Genomic DNA, 25,805 nt, shown 5'->3' on the forward strand with positions numbered 1-25,805 from the left:
AAGAGATGATTGTGGACTTCAGGAGGTCGGGTGTCAAGGACTACAGCCCCCTCAGCATCGACGGGGCACCGGTTGAGAGAGTGAACAGTTTCAAGTACCTCGGAGCCCACATATCCGAGGATTTGACATGGACCACACACATTGACAGTGTTGTGAAGAAGGCACGACAATGCCTCTACTTCCTCAGGCGCCTAAGGAAGTTCCAAGTCAGTCAGAAGATCCTTAGGAACTTCTACTCATGTACAATAGAGAGCATCCTGACTGGCAACATCACCTCCTGGTTTGGGAATAGCACTGCACAAGACCGTAGCAGACTACAAAGAGTGACACGTTCAGCCGAACGCACAATTGGAGGGGGGCTTCCCACCCTCCAGAACATTTACAACAAGCGGTGCAAGGGGAAGGCTAAGAGAATTATTAAGGACTCGAGCCACCCGAACAACTGCCTCTTTGAACTGCTGCGGTCAGGCAAGCGATACCGGAGTCTTAAGGCGAGCACAGAAAGACTCAGAAGAAGCTTCTATCCCCAGGCCATCAGGCTGCTAAACGAACAATAAACACTATGCAACAACCATCAAATGCACACAGCACACACACCCACACGCACACACTCACTTAAACAAACAACACACTGCAGCACCCACTCTCCACACTTTAGATCACACAAACACACTTTATATTTATTGATAAAGGATTTGCACTACAACTCGTACACCTACTGTAAATTGTACCTAAATTGCACCTCATCCTATTTCTGCCTTGCACTATATAATATTGTATATTAAGTTCAAGTTTCAAGTTTCAAGTTTCAAGTTTCTTTAATAGTTGTCATACAGAAGTACAGAATACTTTCATACAAAATGCTTCTTACTGTTACGCTCCAGAGACTGTGCTAGACAAGATAGTATCAAATAACATAGTATAGCATGTAATTTAGAAGTAGAAAATGAGGTCACAGTGTTCAGTATAGACATATGTACAATGTTCGATGCAGAATAGACGTAACTGAGTTACCATATAATATACAATACTATGCAGTGTACTAATGTACAATACTATATAGTGCAAGCAGAAATGGGATGAGGTACAATTTAGGTACAATTTACAGTAAGGTGTACGAGTTGTAGTGCAATCCTTCATCAATAAATATAAAGTGTGGGGAGTGGGTGCTACAGTGTGTTTGTTTAAAGTGAGTGTGTGCTATAAAGTGTGTGGAGTGGGTGCTACAGTGTGTTTGTTTAAAGTGAGTGTGTGCGTGTGGATGTGTGTGCTATGTGCGTTTGATGGTTGTTGTTGTGTAGTGTTCATTGTTCGTTTAGCAGCCTGATGGCCTGGGGATAGAAGCTTCTTCTGAGTCTTTCTGTGCTCGCCTTGAGACTCCGGTATCTCTTGCCTGACCGCAGCAGTTCAAAGAGGCAGTTGTTCGGGTGACTGGAGTCTTTAATGATTCTCTTAGCCTTGCCCCTGCACCGCTTGTTGTAAATGTTCTGGAGGGTGGGGAGCCCCCCTCCAATTGTGCGTTCGGCTGAACGTGTCACTCTTTGTAGTCTGCTTCGGTCTTGTGCAGTGCTATTCCCAAACCAGGAGGTGATGTTGCCAGTCAGGATGCTCTCTATTGTACATGAGTAGAAGTTCTTAAGGATCTTCTGACTGACTTGGAACTTCCTTAGGCGCCTGAGGAAGTAGAGGCGTTGTCGTGCCTTCTTCACAACACTGTCAATGTGTGTGGTCCATGTCAAGTCCTCGGATATGTGGGCTCCGAGGTACTTAAAGCTGTTGACTCTCTCAACCGGTGCCCCGTCGATGCTGAGGGGGCTGTAGTCCTTGACCCCCGACCTCCTGAAGTCCACAATCATCTCCTTTGTTTTGCTGACGTTCAGGGAGAGGCTGTTTTCCTGGCACCATCCGGCCAGGACCTTGACCTCTTCCAGGTAGGCCCTCTCGTCGTTGGCAGAGATCAGGCCCACCACCACTGTGTCGTCAGCAAATTTGATGATTATATTGCTACTCCGCTGAGCCACACAGTCGTGTGTGTACAGGGAGTAGAGGAGGGGACTCAGAACACAGCCCTGGGGGGCCCCTATGTTGAGGGTGATGGATGAGGAGGTGCAGTTGCCTGCTCTCACCACCTGGGGTCTGCCCGTCAGGAAGTCCAAGACCCACTGGCAGAGGTCATAGTTCAAGCCCAGGTCCCTGAGCTTGGCTATGAGTATGGAGGGGACTATGGTATTGAATGCCGAGCTGTAGTCGATGAATAGCATTCTCACATAGTTCCCCTTCCTCTTGTCCAGGTGTGATGCTGCTGTGTGCAGCACATGGGCTATGGCATCCTCCGTGGACCTGTTGGGGCGGTATGCAAATTGCAGGGGGTCCATGTTGATGGGGAGGGAGGAGCAGATGTAGCCCTTTACTAGCTTCTCAAAGCACTTCATGGCTATGGAGGTGAGAGCTACAGGGCGGTAGTCGTTGAGGCAAGCAGGCTTGGATTTTTTGGGTACAGGGATAATAGTGGACATCTTCAGGCAGGTGGGGATGACAGCCTGTTCTAAGGACAGGTTAAATATGTCAGTGAATACCGGGGCCAGTTGGTCTGCACAGACTTTTAGGACGCGGCCGGGGATGCCGTCCGGTCCTGCTGCCTTCCTGCTATTCACTTTTTTAAAGGTCCGCCTCACCTCATGCTCTGTTACCCTGAACACTGAGTCTCCATCAGCAGCAGACCCCCCCCCCCCCCCCCCATTGCCGTGGCTTGTGGGCTGGTGTTGTTATTACCAGCGTCAAACCTCGCATAGAAGGTATTGAGGTCATTTGCTAAGGAGATGTCACTGTTCAGTTTGAGGGAGGCGCCTTTGTAGTCTGTCATCGTTTTGAGCCCCTGCCACATAGCTCTAGAGTCAGCCTGTTCAAACTGGAGTTCAATTTTATCCCTGTAGCGCCGTTTGGCCTCTGTCACTGTCCTCCTTACGTTGTATCGCGCCACCTTGTGGTCATTCATGTTGCCTGCCACTAGGCCATCGTTGTATGCTTTGGTGCGCGCTCTCAGAGCTTCACGGACGGATTTGTCTACCCAGGGTTTTTGATTTGGGTAAACTCTAATTGTGGTAGTGGGGATTGTTTCTTCCACCAAAGTACGAACATAGTCCAGCACTGTCTCCGTGTAGATGTGGTAATATTGCCTTGGAATTTCATAATTAATATGTGTGAATAAATTGGAGAACCATAAATATAAAGCCAGATGTACCTTTCAATAGCAGAGTGGACTCAGTGGCTAAACAGTCTCAACTGTCAGTTGAGACAGCTGCATCAGATAACAGCTGCAACAGTTATTTCAACCCCCACTCAAGCAATGACTAAATTAGAGAACAAACGACACCTTCTCGAACTGACTGTATGTAAATGCTGATCAGAGAGAGCTGGGTTGACCACAGGGCAGACCAGTTTAGACTTGTTGAAGCATGGACACTAACTCACAGACAAAGTAATCTATTAATCAACTGTTTAGTATCAAAAGGTCTCATATGATGTCTGGTATCAGTCTTAGAAAGCACTGACTGTACTTGGATGATATTAGACATCTATAGCCATACCAAAGGGTTAAAGCGATCATGTCACACCCCCCCTTGTGAGACAAGCCAGGTCCCTTCATCTCAGCAAAAGATCACACGGACGTGGGCCACCGATGGGCCCCTTCTGTCTGTCCCATCACGTCCCCACAACCCCAAGGGGGGGGGGCTGCCAGCGCCCACAAGGACACCCCCCACAAGAGATCAACCCCCACAAGAAGACGCTAGGATTGGACCAGCCATATGTATTATTGGCTAGAAATGATAGGATATAAGGCCCTACATAGGGTTATTCAGGAGCTCTCAGGCCGGAACCAACCAGGGTCTGGGGGCTCCCCCACCGCTTCGAAACCACCCAGAAACAACTGTGAGCTGATTGCATTTTACGTGAGTAAAATCATGGGAAACACCAATGATTGGTTATAGATTAGAGTAATGTACAGATCCCTGATCTGTAGACCAGATTTACTCATGTATAATGTGTACAGTAAACCATGTATGTTCAAATTATGTTAACCAAGTGACTGTTTGATGGGCAGTATTTAGGTTTGAGATGCAAACCTGATTGTGATTTCTGTACAACAGACAGCTGTTAATATTATCTGATCATCTTTTGTATGTAGAAGTCAACCTTCTATTCACCTTGGACTCCTGGCTCTGATCAAATAAATCAGCTGAGTTGAACTACAATTCTGGTTTGTCTGGCGTACACGTTTTATTCTTCATCTGCATTAAGCCAGATGTGGAGACCAACCATTCTATCAAGTATGAATCTTTCCTCCTCCTTCCAGATAATCAATCTCATTGTAATTGTGCTACAATAACCTCAAATTATTGTAGGAAGTCTGTGGGATTTTACTACAGAAATGGTGCCGTGCTGCCCTACCCTTTTGTGTCTCCCCCTGAAAAGGTACGGTGGGGTCTTGTTATATGTATCATATCTGGACCGTGCGGTGTGTTGGGGACACGGGGCAAAAGAGCTGGGGTGCTGCTGCGTTTGAAGTAATTAACGATGTGCTTGTTGTCTGAATGGAGGAGGGAGAGATGAAGGTTGGTTGTGTACGCCACTGTTGGGGCCCGCGGTGAATATGGCGTCTGCATGCAGGGTTGGGGGTTGCGGTGTCTTAGCTTGTGTGTCCGGAGGTATGACGATCGCGCTTGTTGTGCAGTGAACATGCAAACGTAGGCTTTTTATGTTTGTATGTTCATTCAGACACAGGAGGCCGGTCTCGGCCCAGCGGGCCACAGGGGTTGGTTAACTCGTATGGAATATACTTTATGAACTGTACGGGGGAGTTGGAGGAATTACAAGGCCTCATGTTATATTAATGTGATTGCGTATTGGTACCGCACAAGATATCTGGTCATGTTCTAACGAGGGTGGCGTCGTATCAAACGACAGGTAAAAGGCTTTTCTTGCTAGGAAGCACGGTTATTCTGTTGTGTACGACAGGGGCGCGTTCTGAGTATGTATTTGCCCTAGAATTATTCTCAGGAAGAGGGCGCAGGTAAGACGAGGAGATTTGACTGTTCTGAAATGGAAGGGGAGCTGGGTCCAAGGTGCATTGTGTCCCTGCTTGTAGCCACAGATAGCGGGACGGGGACCGTGAGTGACGGGTCAGTATGGGCATAAATGCATCGGGCTAAGGGTTCTGTTACTATTTCAGAACATGTAAAGTCAAGTATGGTGAAAGATTGTTAGGCCCTGGCATGATCAGCGCAGGGGTCTGTGCGATTGCAGGATTAAAACGTAGTAATTAATGGAAATGTAGGGTGCCGGCGTGTTCAGGGTGCGTAGTATGTTCTATGGTAGGATTATAGCACAAATTAAATGTAGATATATTTGCCGTCCTTAGGCATAGTATCCTTTTTAAGCTTGAGCGAAACCGGCCTGTTGATTAATTACGTTCGCTGTGATACAAAAACGATTCGGTCGAACTGACTGATAAGTACTTAATGGTTTTGTTATGATATTTTAATGACCAACGGACATATTATGTTTGAGGCGAGTCCCTGCTGTTGGTTGGGGCTAGCTGGCTAGCTCTGTGGAGAAGTCCGCTGTGAAGCTGGGGACGTTACGATGGCGTTATGAGAGAATTGATTAAACACTGTGGCGGCGATTACAAGTAAGAGGCGGTTGAGACGCAGGGTGGCAGAATTGTGGCCGTTTTGAGGGGTATTATTAATGCGGTAACGTGGTAAATGATATTAAGGATTCGCTGCTTGGTGACGTCATGGTGTTGTGGAGAGTATGTAACGTTCGCGGTGCTATGGAGTGAGGCGGAGAAGGTAGGAGAAAGGGTTCGTGTTGAACTATGTGTGCGGCGTTGGTTGGTGTGAATGTTTTAAAAATTATTTTCTGTTAGAGTGGTTGGCTGTTTTAGGCTTGTGTGAGTTGTTTATGCTTTGGATGGTACTGAGCGAATTGCGTGGATGAACGGATCTTGAAAGGCACGGCTCCCGTGAGGGCCTTGAACGTCGCATTAGAGCTGGCTAAGGCTAGTTAGCTTGCATGCCGTTGTTTTGTGGCGTTTGGGGGGCGGCATATGTTACGTTTCGAGTTTTGAGAAAGATGTTGGGGAAGGGGTAGAGAAACGTGATAAATGTCGTGGCAGATTATGAATATCGGGGCATGTTATTATGTTGTCGTGGCAGACCTTGGTTGTCATAGCAACGTTAACAGCCGCTTCGGTTGCCACTGCGCATGCGCGGTACAACGTGGATGGGGTCTCGTGCATTCGGAATAGTTCGCTCAGGGGATAGAAACGGGTAAGAGGGTATTCTGCATTTTGTAATATGGCGGTGTTTGTATATTGTGCGTTGTATTTTTGTGTAAGCAGGGGAAGCGGTAACATGTATAGGGATTGATTAGAAATATGTACAGCTCAATACACACAATTGTTGAGGGGATGCAGACCAGAGGAAGACTTTTGTCTTGTTTACATCAGGGTCCCCCAGTTTCAGTTCATCAGATAGTCAGTCAGTACTGCTACAACTACATACCAGATTTGCAAATTCAGTCACCCGTGTTAAAATTGAGAGTGGCTATGGGCTGAGTTTGGAAAATGGCTCTACACTAGAGTTACATGTTGCTTGCAGTAAAATCAATTTAGGACTAACCACTATAAATGGTATGCTGAGATGAAACATGCTTACATGTAAAATGTTCTATAGTTGATAGCGTATTTCCAGTTTTTTAATTTGTGTAACGTGTACAATGGTAAGCTTGAGGATAATAATGTTGTGTTTTATGTAGCTTGAATTAAGATGCTTGTATAGAATGCATGGATGTTGAAATGTCAGATGTTGATACTTGATATAGCTTTGATGACACCATTGATTTAAATAGGATAATGTTTATATTAGTTGCTAAATGTTTTATAGTGAAATTTGATACAAGCCCGGTTGTGGAGCAGGATAATTTACTGATGCTTGTTATGCCTTGCACTATATAGTATTGTATATTAGTACACTGCACAGTATTGTATATTGTATGGTAACTACGTTTGGTTTATATGCTATTTTGATGACTGTATGATGGTGTACTACGTTTAGACTCTAGGGGACAGCTGCCCCTGGGGAATGAAATGTGTGAGTGTTACCCTTTTTGGTGTTTACAGGAGGGCCCGAGGGGGGTCGTGCATACAGCGGTTGTTTACAATGGCTGTTTGTTCTTTTATGACAGGATGGAGTGAGATTAGATGCAGCAGGAGAGGGTCAGAGGTGAAGATGAAGGAGACAGTTGTAGAGTGAGAGAACAGTTGGCAGTTATTTTTATGACGAGGGAAATGTTGAGACAGGAAGAGCGCTAATACAGAACACAGCTGGGTGAGTGAGTGAGGCAATCAGGGAGGTAGTCGTTCAATGGGATTATGACTTTTGGAGGGCTAGCTTTTTGGTTAGGGGGAATAGCGGTAGACTCTCAGGGTACTAGGACTGCTTTGAGGTTCTGTCGTTGAGGGAGAGTTCCTAGACTCTCTCTGGCAGTAGGTAGGAGTGTAGAAATTAAGTGTGAATTGTATTAGCCAGGGATGAGTGTAGCCGGATGAGAGAGTAGAAGAGATGAGCGCAGGGGAACTAACCCATTGTCGGTCTGTGGTTGATTAACGGGTGTATGAGAGAGATATATGTTTATAATATGAATGATTACTGGAGCTCGTAATTTTGGTTGAGCTGGTACAGATGGTATTTTTTATTTGAATTTAATTTTTGTATGTATGTGTGAGATTGAGATGTCCTTTAGTGAATGATTGAGCGGGGGATGGGGGCAAGGAGGCTTTGTCTACCCATTCACACACAGGCACACACACACACACCCACACACCCATTCACATTCACACACACACACACACACACACACACAGACACGCACACACACACACACACACGCACACACACAGACACACACACACACACACAGACACACACAGACACACATTCACACAATTTGGTCACACATGCATGCACACACGCAACTTAGCTTTCACTTAAGGTGAGACTAGTCTTAAAAATAACAAAATGTGTTTAGGTAAGGAGTGTATCGAACCACTTGGGTTATACCATTATCATTTGTTTCATATCATTTGTTTTACTGCATTTGATTTGATTTCTGTTGAATGTTTTGTAGGGATGAGGTATTGAATTTAAATTTTTGGATTTCTTTTCTATTTTTATCTATGATTGTGTGGCCTGAATGGGTGTGAATGGAGCCTGTAGAGGGTGACTGTGCTGGCTTGAAAGGTTTTAAATTTCTTTTCTTTTCTTTTTTAATAACCATTGAGGTGGTCTACATGTGACATCTGTTGGAATGTTTTTTTGATTATTTGCGTTTTGTTTGTTGTTTCTCTATGATCTGGTGGGAGGACGGTTGAAGCGTGAGGATACATTGGATCAGATCGATGGCAGTTAAGTGGTCCCATTACGTTTTGCATAATGATTAACCGTTTGGCGTCTCTTGAGAAATATTTGACATATTGTATAAGGAAAATTTGTTCTGTGTTTTTGTTCCCTTGCAGTTCAGTCGGAGAGGGAGGATGGACCATCACAAGTGGGGGGAACATGGGGAAAATGTGTAGGAATACATTTCATTAGATTATGACACGATGGTGTGACCCGTTCAGTCAGTTCCTGTGGGAGATTGTTGGATTATGAAGAGAGGTCGCTTGGGACTCTACCCCTCCTTCAATATAAGCCCCGAATACAAAGGCCGGAGGTTGAGACATACCTCCAGACTGACGGAGTCGTTCGTCTGTAGATCCATGGAAATACAGTCATGGGACAGAATATGACGAGGTCCAGGCCTAAAAACAGTGGCTTCAGCTGAGGCTGGCCGACATGGGGTGGAGGGGGGGGGGCGAAAACGGTCGGAGACTGTGCAACCAAAGCGTTGAACAAGGGCCTCTGTGTGATTGATTGGTGTGTTGGACGGGAAGTGACTGAACGGTAACAACTGGTATAGATTATGACACAACGCAAGAGTACTAAACTAAACACATACACATAGGTAGAGTAAAGAGTAAGGTGTAGGTTATGGCCGACATGGTGAAAATTTTTTTTCCCTTGCGTGATGCTCCTCCCTCCCTGTCCGTCTGTGCGCAGAGGTGGTAAGGTTTATGTCCATAGGGATGTTCATAAAAGGGGGGAGAGGTGAGAAGACCAACTGGGTTGATTATGCAAAATGTGATTGGGCTGACTTGGAAAAAGAATTAACAGGAGAGGAGAAGCAAAATGTATGAAAGAATGAAGAATAATCTCTGTGTCTCCACAGATCATGTCAACGGATACCATAATTTAAAAAAATTGTGTTTTACTTTAATGTGTAATGTTTAGATTACATTGTTTTAATTGTTTTCAACAAATAAGCCTCTGGCTGTGAGCCCAGAGGAACAAAGCCTGATGATAGTAGGTGGTAAACACTGTTTCATTAAGGCAGAATATGTTAATTGGGGAGCTGGATGAATGGGTCACCAGGATTCCCCGGGAGGGGGCCATAGTCAGGGGAATGTGGGGGAGAAAAGAAGAAGACAAGAAAAAACTCATTGATGATATGTACCAAAGAATAATGGAAAAAGAAATGTGAGAAAAAAGGAAAAAATTGAGAAATTTGAAAAAAAAAAAAAAATGATTTTTATTATTATATTGTATGGTTAGTATGTATAGAAAATCAAGTCAATATACAGTATGTGACAATGAGAATTGTCAAAGTGGGGAAATGTGGTAATATTGCCTTGGAATTTCATAATTAATATGTGTGAATAAATTGGAGAACCATAAATATAAAGCCAGATGTACCTTTCAATAGCAGAGTGGACTCAGTGGCTAAACAGTCTCAACTGTCAGTTGAGACAGCTGCATCAGATAACAGCTGCAACAGTTATTTCAACCCCCACTCAAGCAATGACTAAATTAGAGAACAAACGACACCTTCTCGAACTGACTGTATGTAAATGCTGATCAGAGAGAGCTGGGTTGACCACAGGGCAGACCAGTTTAGACTTGTTGAAGCATGGACACTAACTCACAGACAAAGTAATCTATTAATCAACTGTTTAGTATCAAAAGGTCTCATATGATGTCTGGTATCAGTCTTAGAAAGCACTGACTGTACTTGGATGATATTAGACATCTATAGCCATACCAAAGGGTTAAAGCGATCATGTCACACCCCCCCTTGTGAGACAAGCCAGGTCCCTTCATCTCAGCAAAAGATCACACGGACGTGGGCCACCGATGGGCCCCTTCTGTCTGTCCCATCACGTCCCCACAACCCCAAGGGGGGGGGGCTGCCAGCGCCCACAAGGACACCCCCCACAAGAGATCAACCCCCACAAGAAGACGCTAGGATTGGACCAGCCATATGTATTATTGGCTAGAAATGATAGGATATAAGGCCCTACATAGGGTTATTCAGGAGCTCTCAGGCCGGAACCAACCAGGGTCTGGGGGCTCCCCCACCGCGAAACCACCCAGAAACAACTGTGAGCTGATTGCATTTTACGTGAGTAAAATCATGGGAAACACCAATGATTGGTTATAGATTAGAGTAATGTACAGATCCCTGATCTGTAGACCAGATTTACTCATGTATAATGTGTACAGTAAACCATGTATGTTCAAATTATGTTAACCAAGTGACTGTTTGATGGGCAGTATTTAGGTTTGAGATGCAAACCTGATTGTGATTTCTGTACAACAGACAGCTGTTAATATTATCTGATCATCTTTTGTATGTAGAAGTCAACCTTCTATTCACCTTGGACTCCTGGCTCTGATCAAATAAATCAGCTGAGTTGAACTACAATTCTGGTTTGTCTGGCGTACACGTTTTATTCTTCATCTGCATTAAGCCAGATGTGGAGACCAACCATTCTATCAAGTATGAATCTTTCCTCCTCCTTCCAGATAATCAATCTCATTGTAATTGTGCTACAATAACCTCAAATTATTGTAGGAAGTCTGTGGGATTTTACTACATAGACATTAATGTTATCTGTGTCGCGGAACACACCCCAGTCTGTGCACTCAAACGCAGCCTGGAGCGTCTCCTCTGACGTCAAATCCCATTTCTGCACCTCTCGCGAGACTACAGGAGTGCTCTTGATTTTCTGTTTGTACTTTGGTGAAAGGAAAATGGCCGCGTGATCCGACTTACCAAAGCCACTAGCAGAATGAGCCTTGTAGCCACCCTTGAATTGCGTGTAACAGTGATCTAGGATGTTACCGCCTCTGGTGTTACAAGTCACATGCTGATAGAAGTCAGGTAGAACCTTTCTCAGATTGGCGCTATTGAAATCACCCACTACTATAATGGCGGCGTTAACGTTCGCCGCTTGGATTCTATTTACCTCGTTGTGGAGTCTGGAGAGCGCGACACTATTGCTGGCTTGCGGTGGAATATACACTCCGACCAGGACAATCGCCGTTAACTCCCTCGGGAGGAAGAAAGGACGACACTTGATGGTTATATATTCCAGGTCTGGGCAGCAGTGGTTCAATAATTCCTTCACGTTAGCTGGATCGCTCCAATTGTTGTTAAACATGAAGGCGATACCTCCTCCACGCTGTTTGCCGGACTCTGCTGATCTGTCCTTGCGGTGGATGAAGAAGTGATCGGCCGGTTGTATGGCGTGATCTGGGGTTTCTGGCGACAGCCACGTTTCAATGAAGCAGAGAACATTGCAGTCTCTAACGTCTCTCTGGAATTGAATCCTTGCTCGGATGTCGTCCAGTTTATTGTCAATTGATTGTACATTGGCTAGCAATATACTGGGTAGTGGCGTTCGGTGTCGTCTGGTTCTCAGTCTGTTACGGATCCCAGCTCTCTTCCCACGCCGTCTGGTGGTTCCTTTGTTCCTGGGGTCAGGATCTGGTCCCATTGTCCTGAGAATCTCCACAGGCCATTGCTGCGGTTCAGAAAGCTGATCCAGGGAGTAATCCAATCGGTAAATTTCCCGTAATCCGATGTCTATAAGTGACTGACGGTCATACACATTAAATGCACCTACTGTTGGTACAGACAAAACTCTTAAAACTATAAATATTAACAAAAGTAAGCACAATCTCGACGGAGCGCACAGACAGGCGGCCGGGCATATTAGCACACTACACAGTATTGTATATTATATGGTAACTCAGTTACGTCTATTCTGCATCGAACATTGTACATATGTCTATACTGAACACTGTGACCTCATTTTTTTACTTCTAATTTACATGCTATACTATGTTATTTTATTTCATACTTATCTTGTCTTGCACAGTCTCTGGAGTGTAACAGTAAGAAGCATTTTGTATAAAAGTATTCTGTACTTCTGTATGACAACTATTAAAGAAACTTAACACTCACTTTTGACACTTTTTGACACTACATTATATTTATCTATTATTATTATTATTATTATTATTATTATTATTATTATTATTATTATTATTATTATTATTATTATTATTATTATTATTATTATTATTATTATTATTATTATTATTATTATTATTATTATTATTATTATTATTATTATTATTATTATTATTATTATTATTATTATTATTATTATTATTATTATTATTATTATTATTATTATTATTATTATTATTATTATTATTATTATTATTATTATTATTATTATTATTATTATTATTATTATTATTATTATTATTATTATTATTATTATTATTATGATTATGATTATGATTATGATTATGATTATTATTATTATTATTATTATTATTATTATTATTATTATTATTATTATTATTATTATTATTATTATTATTATTATTATTATTATTATTATTATTATTATTATTATTATTAAAGAGATTTGCACTACATTCATACCTCATTTGATTTGCACCTTACCTCAAAGTTTTGTACCTCATTTTCTGCATTGTACCTCACTGTTTACAAATGTTTACTCACTGTACTTAGATTGTATCTAGTTTGTACTTTAGATTGTATATTGTACTGTATATTGTATATATGTATACTGTATATTCCTCTTTACTTACTTTTTACTTACTTTCTTACTTACTTTTTTTACTGTATGAAACACACTCTCAGGGGCTCATACAGAACCAAGCATTTCACCGTAAAGTATGTGTATTTTATTGTGATAATTAATAAACAAACTTGAACTTGAAACTCGAAGCACGCAAAACGCATACAACACTGAACCCCCTCTGCATGCCAAATAATACATTAACGCAATGAAAGTTTTCGTTCATCAATGATACACAAAGATGCCGAGCATGCTGTGCAAAAAAAAGCCTTAATTTCACAAACCCCTGAGGGAGATATCCATGTCAGTCAGTATAACGTAAATAAGGCCCAGCCGGGGCTTTATGTGAGAAACTTGGCATCCCCAGCATTCCACAGGGTCGCTCATGCTTCATGCTTCAGTGTTTGTGGAGGCTGGGAGCAGAGCAGAGGGATTGGCTGTCAGAAGGTATAGGGTCAGGGTGTTTACAGGGATATGGATGGTGCAGCGAGATGAGCCCCAGGCACCAGTGTACAGCAATAGCACGCTGTCGTACCGCAGCATGGTTCAGAGCTGTGTTTATGGGCAGAGGACAGAACTCAGCCTACTGCTTGTCTATCGTTTCAAGGCAATTTAACACCCACGAGAAACTCTTCTCATCTTGGCCTTAAAGTTTCTAGTCCCTCTGAGCATCCCAGTGGGTGGAGAGAGAATAAATCATCCGTACGAGGATGGCTCCCGCTGAGCGAAGAGAGAAGACGTAAACTCAGACTGACCTACATGCTCCCTGATGAGGTGGGAATGATCACATCACATGCATTTGGGTGTTAATAGTGTGACATAACTCATAGCCTCGAAGCTCAGGCAAGGCATGTGAGGGCTTCTGTGAGTGGCTTATCCTGTTGTTGTGAAAATGATGACTAAAGCCCTTTGATCTCTATCCCCCTGGATATCAGCAGAATCCAACCATTTCAGACAATCCAATCAGCTTCCCTGAAGATATCGCATGACCTACTCGGTTACCCTGATTGGCCCATCAGTCATTTTACATCTACATTTAGTCATTTAGCTGATGCTTTTATCCAAAACGACTTACAAGTTTTGTATGACAAGTCAGCAGGAAGGGCACAACTATATCAGCTGAGTAACAATGTTCATCGAAGTGTTCATACTTGAGTGCTACAGTATCGAGTGTATGTTAGTATATTAGGAAGAGTGCATGACAGTAGAGGACAGTAAGAAGGTTAGTATTATTATCATTATTATTTTTTATTTAAATAAAAATGCAAATATTGATTGAAGAAGTGTCTTTAGTCGACGGCGAAAGATTAGTTGGGTTTCGGCTGTCCTAACTGTGGTGGGAAGTTCGTTCGGACCGAGAATAGGCGGCTTCTCTTTGATGACCATCCCGGAGCTCAGACAGGAGTGGGTCTGAGCTAGCCAGAAGATATAGAGCGGAGGGGTCTTGACGGTGTGTAGTTAGAGACCATTGACCGGAGGTATACGGGAGCCGTTCCCTTTGCCACGTATATGTCAGGTCAAGATTTCAAGATTTATTTGTCACATACATACCAGGGCATACAGGGAAATGCGGGTGGCAATGCCCACTTTGATTGTGCAATAATACAATAGTAAATAAAATAAGTAGAAGATAATAAAATAGACATAAAATAGAGATGATAAAATAAAGTCCTGAGATAATGCAATACAATGTTAGCTACGAATTAAGGCACTGGGTTCTATGTACTCTACTATACAAGTTTTTACTCTATGTCCTTATGCTATACTTTCCATTTCTAAACTATACTATACAAGAACCACAACAGTTCTTTCCTTAAAGTGACCTTTTTTTCCTCATTCTTTTAAAGTGTCCTTTCCATTGTGTTTAAAGTGACTGTTTGTAGTCGAAGCTCCGGCTAGACATATACTAAAATTGGAAAGTGACTGTTTGTGTGTGAGCGAATGCAGAATGCGTGTTGTGTGTATGTATGTGTGTGCTCATGTGTACTTGTGTGTGGAGAGATCAGTGTTCAATGTTCTGATGGCCTGGGGGAAGAAGCTGAGTTTAGTCTCTCTGTTCTTGCTGCGTGTGTGTGTAGGCGCTTGCCTGACCGCAGCAGCTTGAACAGGCTGTTGTTGGGGTGGTGGGGGTCTTTCATTATTCTGCAGGCTCTGGATTTTGCACCTCCTGTTATATAAGTCCTGCAGGGGTGGTAGTGCAATAACTGTAGTACGCTCTGCTGAGTGCACCACTCTCTGTAGGGCCTTCCTGTCCTGGGCCATACTGTTTCCAAACCAGGCAGTGATGTTTCCAGTCAGAATGCTCTCTACAGCCCCAGAATAGAAGGAGTGGAGTATCTTGCCCGATACTCTGAACTTCCTTCATTGTCTCAGGTGATAGAGGCACTGTTTCGCCTTTTTTACCACAGAGTCTATGTGTGTTGTCCATGGCAGGTCCTCTGTGATGTGGACTCCCAGGTACTTAAAACTGCTCACCCTGACCACGATAGCCCCATTTATCCACAGTGGCATGTACCAATGTTCAGGAGTAGGCTGTTATCCCGGCACCAGTGTGCCAGTACACCAACCTCCTCCCGGTAGGCATTCTCGTTGTTGTTAGAGATCAGCCCCACCACCACTGTGTCGTCCGCAAACTTCACTATGGAGTTGGAGTTGGAGCTGAACCTGGCATGTGTGTACAGTGAATACAGCAGAGGGCTGAGAACACAGCCCTGGGGGGACCCGATGCTCAGGGTGATTGAGTTGGAGGTATGACCCCCCCCACCCTGACCGCCTGGGGCCTGTCACTCAGAAAATCCAGGATCCAGGCGCTCAGGGCGGAGTTCAGATCGAGATCGATCAGCTTGTCAACGAGTCTGGTGGGACTATGGTGTTAAAAGCTGAACTATAGTCGATGAACAGCAATCTCACATGGCCCCCCTTCTGACTGTCAAGGTGAGAAAGGGTGTTGTAGTACCTGGGAGACCGCGTCGTCAGTGGACCTGTTTGTCCTGTATGCAAACTGCAATGGGTCCATGGTACTAGGGAGGGAGGCACAGATGTAATCCTTGACCAGCCTCTCAAAGCATTACATGACCACAGAGGTGAGTGCCACCGGTCTGTAGTCATTTAGGCCTGCTGGGGAGGAGTTTTTTGGTACAGGGATTATAGTGGACACCTTGAAGCAGGCACGGACCATGGACTCGGCCAGGAATAGGTTGAATATAGTGGTGAACACTGGGGCTAGCTGGTTTGCACAGGACTTGAGTATTCTTTCTGTTATCCCATCTGGGCCTGCAGCTTTCCAAGTGTTTACCCCCATAAACGCTCTTCTCGCGCTGTGTTCCGTCAGATCGAGGGCCTTGAAGCGGATTTGTGCAATGGGGAGCCAGTGCAGGTCCCTGAGATAATAATAATAATAATAATAATATAATAATGCAGGACCTGTTCAGGGGTCTTTAATTGGCATGAAACTATCCTCAATGTTTAGCGGTTAGCACACATGGTTACACACACACACACCGGAACACACACGCATGCATTGTTCTTTGTAGGATCGCAGATGCGATTCATCTCTGCGATTAACCCATCCCGTCGTCCTTCCCCCCAAGGGCAGCTGGGAGCAGACAGGCGTCGGCGAGGGCCGCGCCAGGGGACCAATCCAAGTGCTCCTGCCCGTCTTCGTCAAGGACGCCACAGCGTTAGCGATCTGCGAGATGTCGGGTAACATGGGCTGACTTTGGTATGTTGGAGATCAGGTGGGCGGCTGCGTTCTGAATGAGTTGAAGAGGCTTGATGGTGGTCGGTAGACCAGCAAGCAGTGCATTGCAGTAGTCGAGGCGAGAGATGACTGTTGATTGGACGAGGAGTTGGGTGGCTTCTTTTGTCCAGAAGGAATTGCTCAGAGGAATCTGCAGGTTCTGGTTGTTGCAGCGATGTGAGCGGAGAAGTTCAACCGATCTTGGAGGACAACGCCAAGGTTCTTGGTGGTCGGGGATGTGGGCACAGCTACATTCTCCACTGTGATGGACAGGCCGGTCAGGGGGGAGGATTTGGCCAGCAGGTGAAGCAATTCTATTTTGTTTAGGTTCAGTTTTAGATGGTTGGTCGTCATCCGGGCGGAGATGTCGGACAGACAGGCCGAGATCCGCTCTGAGACATGGATATCTGAGGGAGGAAAAGAGAGGAAGAGTTGAGTATCATCGGCATAGCAATGATACAAGAAGTTATGAGACGTGATAATGTTACCCAGAGATTTGGTGTAGAGGGAGAAGAGGAGGGGTCCAAGGACCAAGCCCTGGGGGACACCCATCCAAAGGGGCCAGGGGGCTGACAGGGTCCCTCTCCATGATACTCCATGATACTCCATGATACGCTCCATGATACTCTCCATGATACTCCATGATATACCTCAGTCAGTCTGTCAGCTGTCAGTAGCTGTAACAGATATAAGCTAGCTGGTCCACATACAAGTCCTGAAACTAGTTTGCTACATTTCAGATTGCTTTCACACCTGGATGAACTTCCTCTGATGTTCCTTTGAAACATTTGGCATTTCATGAAGCTGATTGCAGTTTTTGTCGACATTATATGTACATATTTCCAAATGTGTGAATTTTCATTGTCATAACGTTATTATCTTCAGCAGCTGGTAAATAAAGAATTGCCAAATTATGTTGTGATATTAAAAAAATACCTTGCATCCATGATTCAGATGACATTAGCATAGACACTGGCACATAATCAATTACTGACAGTGAATAGGAAAACCTATAATATTTCACAACATTTGTGCAAGCCAAGGTGGAGATCACATAATTTATTTGGGCCACGGGAGATCACAAGATTCTGTGTAACAATTTAAGTGCGTTGCGGCACTTTGCTCTCATTTGTTGGCTCCAGGCTACATTTCTCCCGATCATTCAATAAATTGTTGGAAAGTTGAATTTGCCACCTTTCAATCGTCACCACACTCAACCTATTGCATCTTGAGTTACAAGAGGAATTATCCGGCGAGCTTCATTTGACAAGCCATTCCGACGAGTGACCACGTCCGGTTATAAACGGTCCTGAACTAACCAGACACCGCTGATGGTGAAAATGATTGACCAACGTTGTAGCCAAGGAGCGTCTGCTCCAAAAGGGATCCCAGACAAGCGCTGATTACAACAAGAAGGGGGCAGAAGAAGACAAACAAGTTCTTTGTTTTGACTCACGCATCTGAATGGCGAGATTTTTTCCCATACCCGGAAAAGCCGTAGTTTGCGAAGACGCTCTCTGATTGGCTAGCCCGCGTACAGCGAAGACCCTCTCTGATTGGTTTAGCTCCGAAGGGCTCTTCCGCCTTGTACATATATATTCTCTGCTTCGAAGTGGTTATGCTTTGGCCCTCTGTCGAAGTGGGTTATGCTTAGAGTTTATCTTTAGAGCAGTGCGATGGACCACCAGCCCTGATTCCAAACTCTAAGCATAACCCACTTCGACAGAGGGACAAAGCATAACCACTTCGAAGCAGAGAATATATATGTACAAGGCGGATATTTCTATCCCAGAGCCCTTCAGAGCTAAACCAATCAGAGAGGGTCTTCGCTGTATGCGGGCTAGCCAATCAGAGAGCGTCTTCGCAAACTACGGCTTTTACGGGTACGGAGAAAAATCACGCGTCTGAATGAATGGAAGTGGACAGCCATTTTGGATAATAATTGAATTATTGCGGTACACACATTACAAAAACCTTTGTTAAACACTAATTTTCTGTGTGACTTTTATAAACTTTGGACCTGTACTACATAAGACTTCAGGCTATGGAACCGTTATGTTTTCCAGCTCCTACCTCTCAGCTGGAACCTGGCAACAAGGCAACAAAAAAGTAAGGAGCCAATTTGTTCCCCCAGTGTGTTCAAACCTCTGTTTCTCTATTACATTAGCACTCAAAGTGATTTACCTTTCAAAAGAGACCAGACTTGTGCATGTGCTATAAGTATAAAGTATAATAAATCGCAAATTACTTTGGGTATGCAATCGACAGGCGTTTTATGCAAAATTTGCAGGACTGTTAAGGGGATAATCTCCCAATTACCAAAGACGTTTTTAAATAAATTGTATAGAGAGATTAATGCAATTGGGCTTTGTATGGGGGATATGCGTTGCCTGATTGCACAGAAGTGCTCGCCATCCAAAAACTGAAGGAAAATCAATTCTTACAGAATTCTCCAAATGACAGTATGAATTTTATATGTGGTTCCTCAAGGTCTTGGTGTATTAATGTGGTATTTTGTTTATCAATTCCAAATCGGTGTAACAAATGGTATCAACCCCCAAATTACTGCAACAATTTATGAGACATAATTGACCATGGGAATGGTGCTTTGGGAATGCGCTTTGACCATAATGTTCTGAGCCCTTATACAATCTAAACTCTCAACATTTGAATGGACACCTAAACAAACCACAATGTTTATTACAGATGTATGACTATATTACATTATTATATTATATTATATTATATCTGTGGTGTTAGGGTCTCCAGCGACCCGTTTCAAGGTTATAATATGTAATAACTACCATGTAGTTGATTTGATTAGAACAAGGCTTTATGATATCCTCCACAACACATATATAAGCACAGCAAAACTACACTGTAAAAATTAACCAGCATTTCACAACATTTAACGATAGGTTATGTATATAACCTAGTTATATTAGTATTGGCTGAGCGTCCCGCTCTTAGCCTTATGAGATAACCCTTATCTCCTAGTACCTATTGTACCCCAATACGAACAACGTAATGCACCCACACCTGATGGGGCCCCGCCCCTATGGAGGCGTAGCCTATATAACCATGGCTATGGTCACCAAACACTCTTCCTCGCCAAATCTCGTTCCAGCAAAAGATCCCTCAAAAGGGAACTCAGGGCCGCGTAGAGCGGGACGCTCAGCCAATACTAATATAACTAGGTTATATACATAACCTATCGTTATATATCGTATGGCTATCGCGTCCCGCTCTTAGCCTTATGAGATATGGGTTAGAGCGGACGCGAGACCCGACAGATGTACCCCCTGAGGACCTGTAAGCCCACATCAAGGGGTGCGGGGAGCCCTGTCACCCCATCCTTCCTAATGAAGGGGGGGCGCAGTCAACTCCACCTGAATGCGAACAAGAAGGAACCAGAACCCCTTGAACACACCGCACAGGCGGAACCACGTGTGACTCAACACACTGTGGCCCATACCCACACACTCCTGCTACCCTACCAAAGGACGGGAAGCAGGAAAGGCCACAAACCCCAGAACCGCCTGGGAGACATAACCCCCGGTCATGTCCATGAAGTAAAACCTTACAAAGGGGCCCGGGGAGGACCATGAAGCTGCAGCACAGATGTCCTCCACCGAGGCCCCACCCAGGAGAGTGGCAGAGGCAGCCACCCCACAAGTGGAGTGCGCCCTGATGCCCCCAGGGGGATCCTGCCCAGCCAATGTGTAGCAGAGGGTAATTCCCTCGCACAACCAATGGGACAGGCGCTGCTTCGACCGTGCCTTACCAGCACGAGACCCACCGTAACAGACAAAAAGCCGGTCGGTAACCCTGAGGTCCTGAGTACGGCTGAGGTAAATCCCCAAAGCACGGACTGGACATGACAGGTGAAGGGCCGCATCCAACTCACTGGCGTGAGGAGGAGGACGAAACGCCTGAACCACAATATCCCGGGAGCGGAAGGAACTCCGGATATTTTTAGGCACGAAAGCAGGATTAGGTCGCAGAGTGGCACCACAATCGGCCCGAAAAGACAGGCACTCTGGACGTACCGAGAGAGCACAGAGCTCACCTACGCGTTTAGCGGAAGTGACAGCCAGTAGGAACGCGGTCTTGAAAGACAGCTGTCCCAACAGCGCCTGCTTGAGCGGCTCAAACGGGGCCAAGGACAACCGACCGAGGACCAATTGAAGATCCCAAGTCGGAGCCAAGGAGCGTTGCACCGGCTTAACGCGTCGAGCGCCAAGCAGGAAACGCTTCACAAGAGGGTGGCTGAACAAAACAGTCCCCTCAATACCCTCATGATAGGAGGATATAGCTGCCGCATATACCCTCACCGTCGAAGCCGACAGTCTATCAAGAAGAGACTGGAGATAACTCAGGACAGCATCCAGGGGGCAGGAGACTGGGTCCCAGCCCTCCCCCTTACACCACTCTTGGAACGCACGCCATCTGCCCACGTAAACCGCGACAGTGGAGGGAGCATGCGCACACCGGATGGTATCAACCACCGAGGGGTCCATCCTCTCCAGACTCACCCCCCCACCAGCCACACCACCAGGCGTTGGCCCAACACCGGAGACTGGAACAGCAATCCGTTGCGCTGTGAGAGGGCCGCCGCTGACCACGGAATGACCCAAGGAGGAGCGACCAGAAGCTGGATCAAGACCGGGAACCACACTGACGTGCCCCGGTCCGGCGCGACCAGGATCACCGTCCTGCGCTCCCTCCGTATCCGCTCCAACAGCTGACTCAAGAGCTGTACAGGAGGAAAGGCGTACAGAAGACCGGGCGGCCATGGAAAGGTCGAGAAGGCATCCACCCCCAAGGGGGGATGATCTGCCCGACTGAGCGAGAACCACAAGGGGCACTTGTGAGAGCGTCGGCACGCAAACAGATCTACCGAGGCCTCCCCGAACCGATTCCAGATCTGTCTGACTATGTCGGGGCGGAGTTCCCACTCGTCGTGACGAGGACCGCCCCGAGACATTATATCCGCCGCCACATTCTCTGTACCAGGAATGCGGAGCGCCCTCAGACTGCGCAGCCTGCGGGATGCCGATAGCAACAGTTCGACCGCCGCCCGGAGCAGGCGGATGGAACGAGTCCCACCCTGCCTGTTGATATACGCCGCCGCCGTCATACTGTCCGTCCTGACCAAAACGTGTTCGCCTACCACCAGGTGGTCGAACCGTTTGAGGACCAGGAGGACCGCCTTCAACTCCAACACATTGATATGCAGGGTAGCCGGACCAGCATGACCTGTCCAGCTGCCCCCCACTGCATGGGTCCGACACGTCCCTCCCCAACCCGTGAGAGAGACCGTGACGTGTGAGCCCCTGCTGCCTATGAGGACCCCAAAGGTGAGGATACCCAGCCTCCTCCAGTGGGAGAGATCTCCCCATATCGACAAAGGAACCGTCAACCGTTTCCCTTTGTCCCTCACCGGATCTATTCTCAAAGAGAGAAACCACCTCTGTATCCTCCTCATGAAGAGGAGGCCAAGAGGAACCACAGTGTGAGCAGATGACATAATGCCCAGCAGACGCATCACTTGCAGTGCCGTAACCGTCCCTCCCAGAGCGCGTGACGGAGAACCCACCAACGCTGCTCCGAGAGGGTTGCAATCATGGGCCTCGACCTCAATGTCAAGCCCAAGTACTCCACCTGTTGACTGGGAAGAGGGGTACTCTTCTTCCAATTCACAGCAAAACCCAGGCTGGTGAGGAATTCCACCACCAGCCGAGTATGAGACCTGGCAACCTCCTCTGAACGACTGAGGAGTAGAATGTCATCGAGATAGAATAGAACTCGTATCCCCCGACGACGTAAGGGCCCCAGAGCAGCCGCCACGCACTTGGTGAATGTGCGGGGAGCCAGAGAATAACCGAACGGCATCCTCTGGTACTCGTATGCTACGCCCTGAAACAGGAACCGTAGGAATTTCCTGTGAGGAGGGTAAATGGGGATGTGAAAATATGCATCCTTCAGGTCTATGGAGGTGAACCAGTCTCCCCTCCTGACAGCAAGCAGAAGGAGTTTGACGGTCAACATTCTGAATGGTCTCATTACAATCAACTGATTGAACGCGGACAGATCCAGTATAGGTCTGACCCCCCCTGTTTTCTTGGGTACCAGAAAATAACGGGAGTAGACGCCTGACATTGCGTCCTCTCTCGGGACCACAACGACGGCCCGCTTCGCCAACAGAGATTGGATCTCGTCGGCCAGGGCTGTCACTGCATCTGACCCTAACAATAGGGTCGGCACCAAACCTGAGAACGGAGGATGGGATTGTGCGAACTGCAAAACAAGCCCCTCCTCTAACGTTCTCTCCATCCACCGATTCAGACGGCATTCCTGTGTATGTGAACATAATCCCACAGCGCCCCGGCCGTCAACTGACGCTGGGCCGCAAGGAACAGTAGATAGTTGGCCCGGTCCCTCCCGCTGTGCGACGCACCCAAGGGGGGACCCCGACAGAAAGGGCAGGTTTGATAGGGGAGGAGCTGTCATCATACTTGTTGACACACACCCCCCCCCCTGAACACCCCTCTAGCGCATGCTGAGGAGTTGTTCCGCAGCTAGACACGCAAGGCATGAGGACCCCATGGGCTCCTACACGCCGAAGCCCTGCAGTGATATTGCTACCACTCAAATCACGCTCGCCTCTCCTTTGCAGACCACTGCCGGTTTGACGGGAGTGGGAGGCAACAGCGCGATACCCCGCCTGGCGAAGGCGAAGCCGGGGTAACCCCTGCTGAGCATTCAACAGAAGAGGCAACGAGTCCCCCTGCTGACCACTGTAGCTAGTGGCAGCTGTAACACCAGGTTCCTCCCACCCACAACCTGTGGCGTAGGAACCACGCGATGGAACATTCTCACGGACAGACCCAGGCTCAGCCATCAACTGGGTCAGCCCCTGTCCCCATGAGAAGTGAAGAATGGGGCCGCATACGCTTCAATGAAGGTTCGCGACCCGCAGCCAAAGGAGAACGATCAGAGCCCCGCTTCCGTGAGTAACAGAGAGAGGATTGAACGGGGAGCGGGCTGCTCGCGGAAAAATGACGACGGCTTGTTTTACCAAACTCGAATTCACCCAAAATGGCCGATCCCTCGGCCGCCAAGGCTGTCGGCCTCGCAGTACCCTGTTGACTCTCCAACCAGGGCACCACTGGCGGGGGAAACATGGCCGCCTGTCGAGGATCTCGCCACAGTCGTTGACGAGACCGTGTTCCCACCTCTGGCTGCACAGCGTGAGGCGGTGTAGGACCCAGATCAACAACCGCCTGCGCCTCCACAGAACGCCCAAAAAGACTATCTGTGGAAAAAGGAGTCGTGAGGAGAGAAAACCTATCCTCTTCCCCAAGAGGAGATTGCTCCAACCAAACATGCCTAACAATCAAAGTTGATAGCATCCTAATCCTCCCCGCAGTTATAGCTTGCGACTGAGTCAAGATCTCCATAACACCACAAACATGAACCATGTTTACAATGCCGGCTGGACCCAAAGTCCTACTACCCGACGCCATTGCGGATAGAAAAGTAGCCAGCTGAGCCATAACACTGGCCGCCGCTAAATGCCATCCTGTAGCAGTATACCACTCATCCATCCATACTGCCACACTCCGAGCCGATTTGCTATCAAGCATCGGCCGGGCGGAACGTCGTTCATCCCCGCCTGGTCACAGGAAAAAAGCTACCTGGCTGCTTAGCCACGGTACCCCCGGCCTGCACCCTGTTGTTAGCCCCTTTACCTGTAAAAAAGGTAAATAGGTCTCAGCGAACCCCCCCCCCATCCCCGGCCGCGTCCTAAAAGTCTGTGCCGACCAACTGGCCCCGGTATTCACTGACATCTTCAACCTGTCCTTGGAACAGGCTGTCATCCCCACCTGTCTGAAGAAGTCCACCATCATCCCTGTACCCAAAAAATCTACGCCCGCTTGCCTCAACGACTACCGCCCTGTAGCCCTCACCTCCATAGCCATGAAGTGCTTTGAGAAGCTAGTGAAGGGCTACATCTGTTCCTCCCTCCCCATCAACCTGGACCCCCTGCAATTTGCATATCGCCCCAACAGGTCCACGGAGGACGCCATAGCCCATGTGCTGCACACAGCAGCATCACACCTGGACAAGAGGCAGGGGAACTATGTGAGAATGCTGTTCATCGACTACAGCTCAGCATTCAATACCATAGTCCCCTCCAAACTCATAGCCAAGCTCAGGGACCTGGGCTTGAACTATGACCTCTGCCAGTGGGTCTTGGACTTCCTGACGGGCAGACCCCAGGTGGTAAGAGCAGGCAACTGCACCTCCATCACGCTCAACATAGGGGCCCCCCAGGGCTGTGTTCTGAGCCCCCTCCTCTATTCCCTGTACACACATGACTGCGTGGCACAGCGGAACAACAACACAATCATCAAATTTGCTGATGACACAGTAGTGGTGGGCCTGATCTCTGCCAACGACGAGAGGGCCTACCTGGAAGAGGTAGAAAATCTGTCACAGTGGTGTCAGGAGAACTGCCTCTCCCTGAACGTCAGCAAAACAAAAGAGATGATTGTGGACTTCAGGAGGTCGGGGGTCAAGGACTACAGCCCCCTCAGCATCGACGGGGCACCGGTTGATAGAGTGAACAGTTTCAAGTACCTCGGAGCCCACATATCCGAGGACTTGACATGGACCACACACATTGACAGTGTTGTGAAGAAGGCACGACAACGCCTCTACTTCCTAAGGAAGTTCCAAGTCAGTCAGAAGATCCTTAGGAACTTCTACTCATGTACAATAGAGAGCATCCTGACTGGCAACATCACCTCCTGGTTTGGGAATAGCACTGCACAAGACCATAGCAGACTACAAAGAGTGACACGTTCAGCCGAACGCACAATTGGAGGGGGGCTTCCCACCCTCCAGAACATTTACAACAAGCGGTGCAAGGGGAAGGCTAAGAGAATTATTAAGGACTCGAGCCACCCGAACAACTGCCTCTTTGAACTGCTGCGGTCA

Source organism: Notolepis coatsorum, assembly GCF_963971535.1.
Source record: "Notolepis coatsorum genome assembly, chromosome: 20".
Classification (NCBI taxonomy): domain Eukaryota; kingdom Metazoa; phylum Chordata; class Actinopteri; order Aulopiformes; family Paralepididae; genus Notolepis; species Notolepis coatsorum.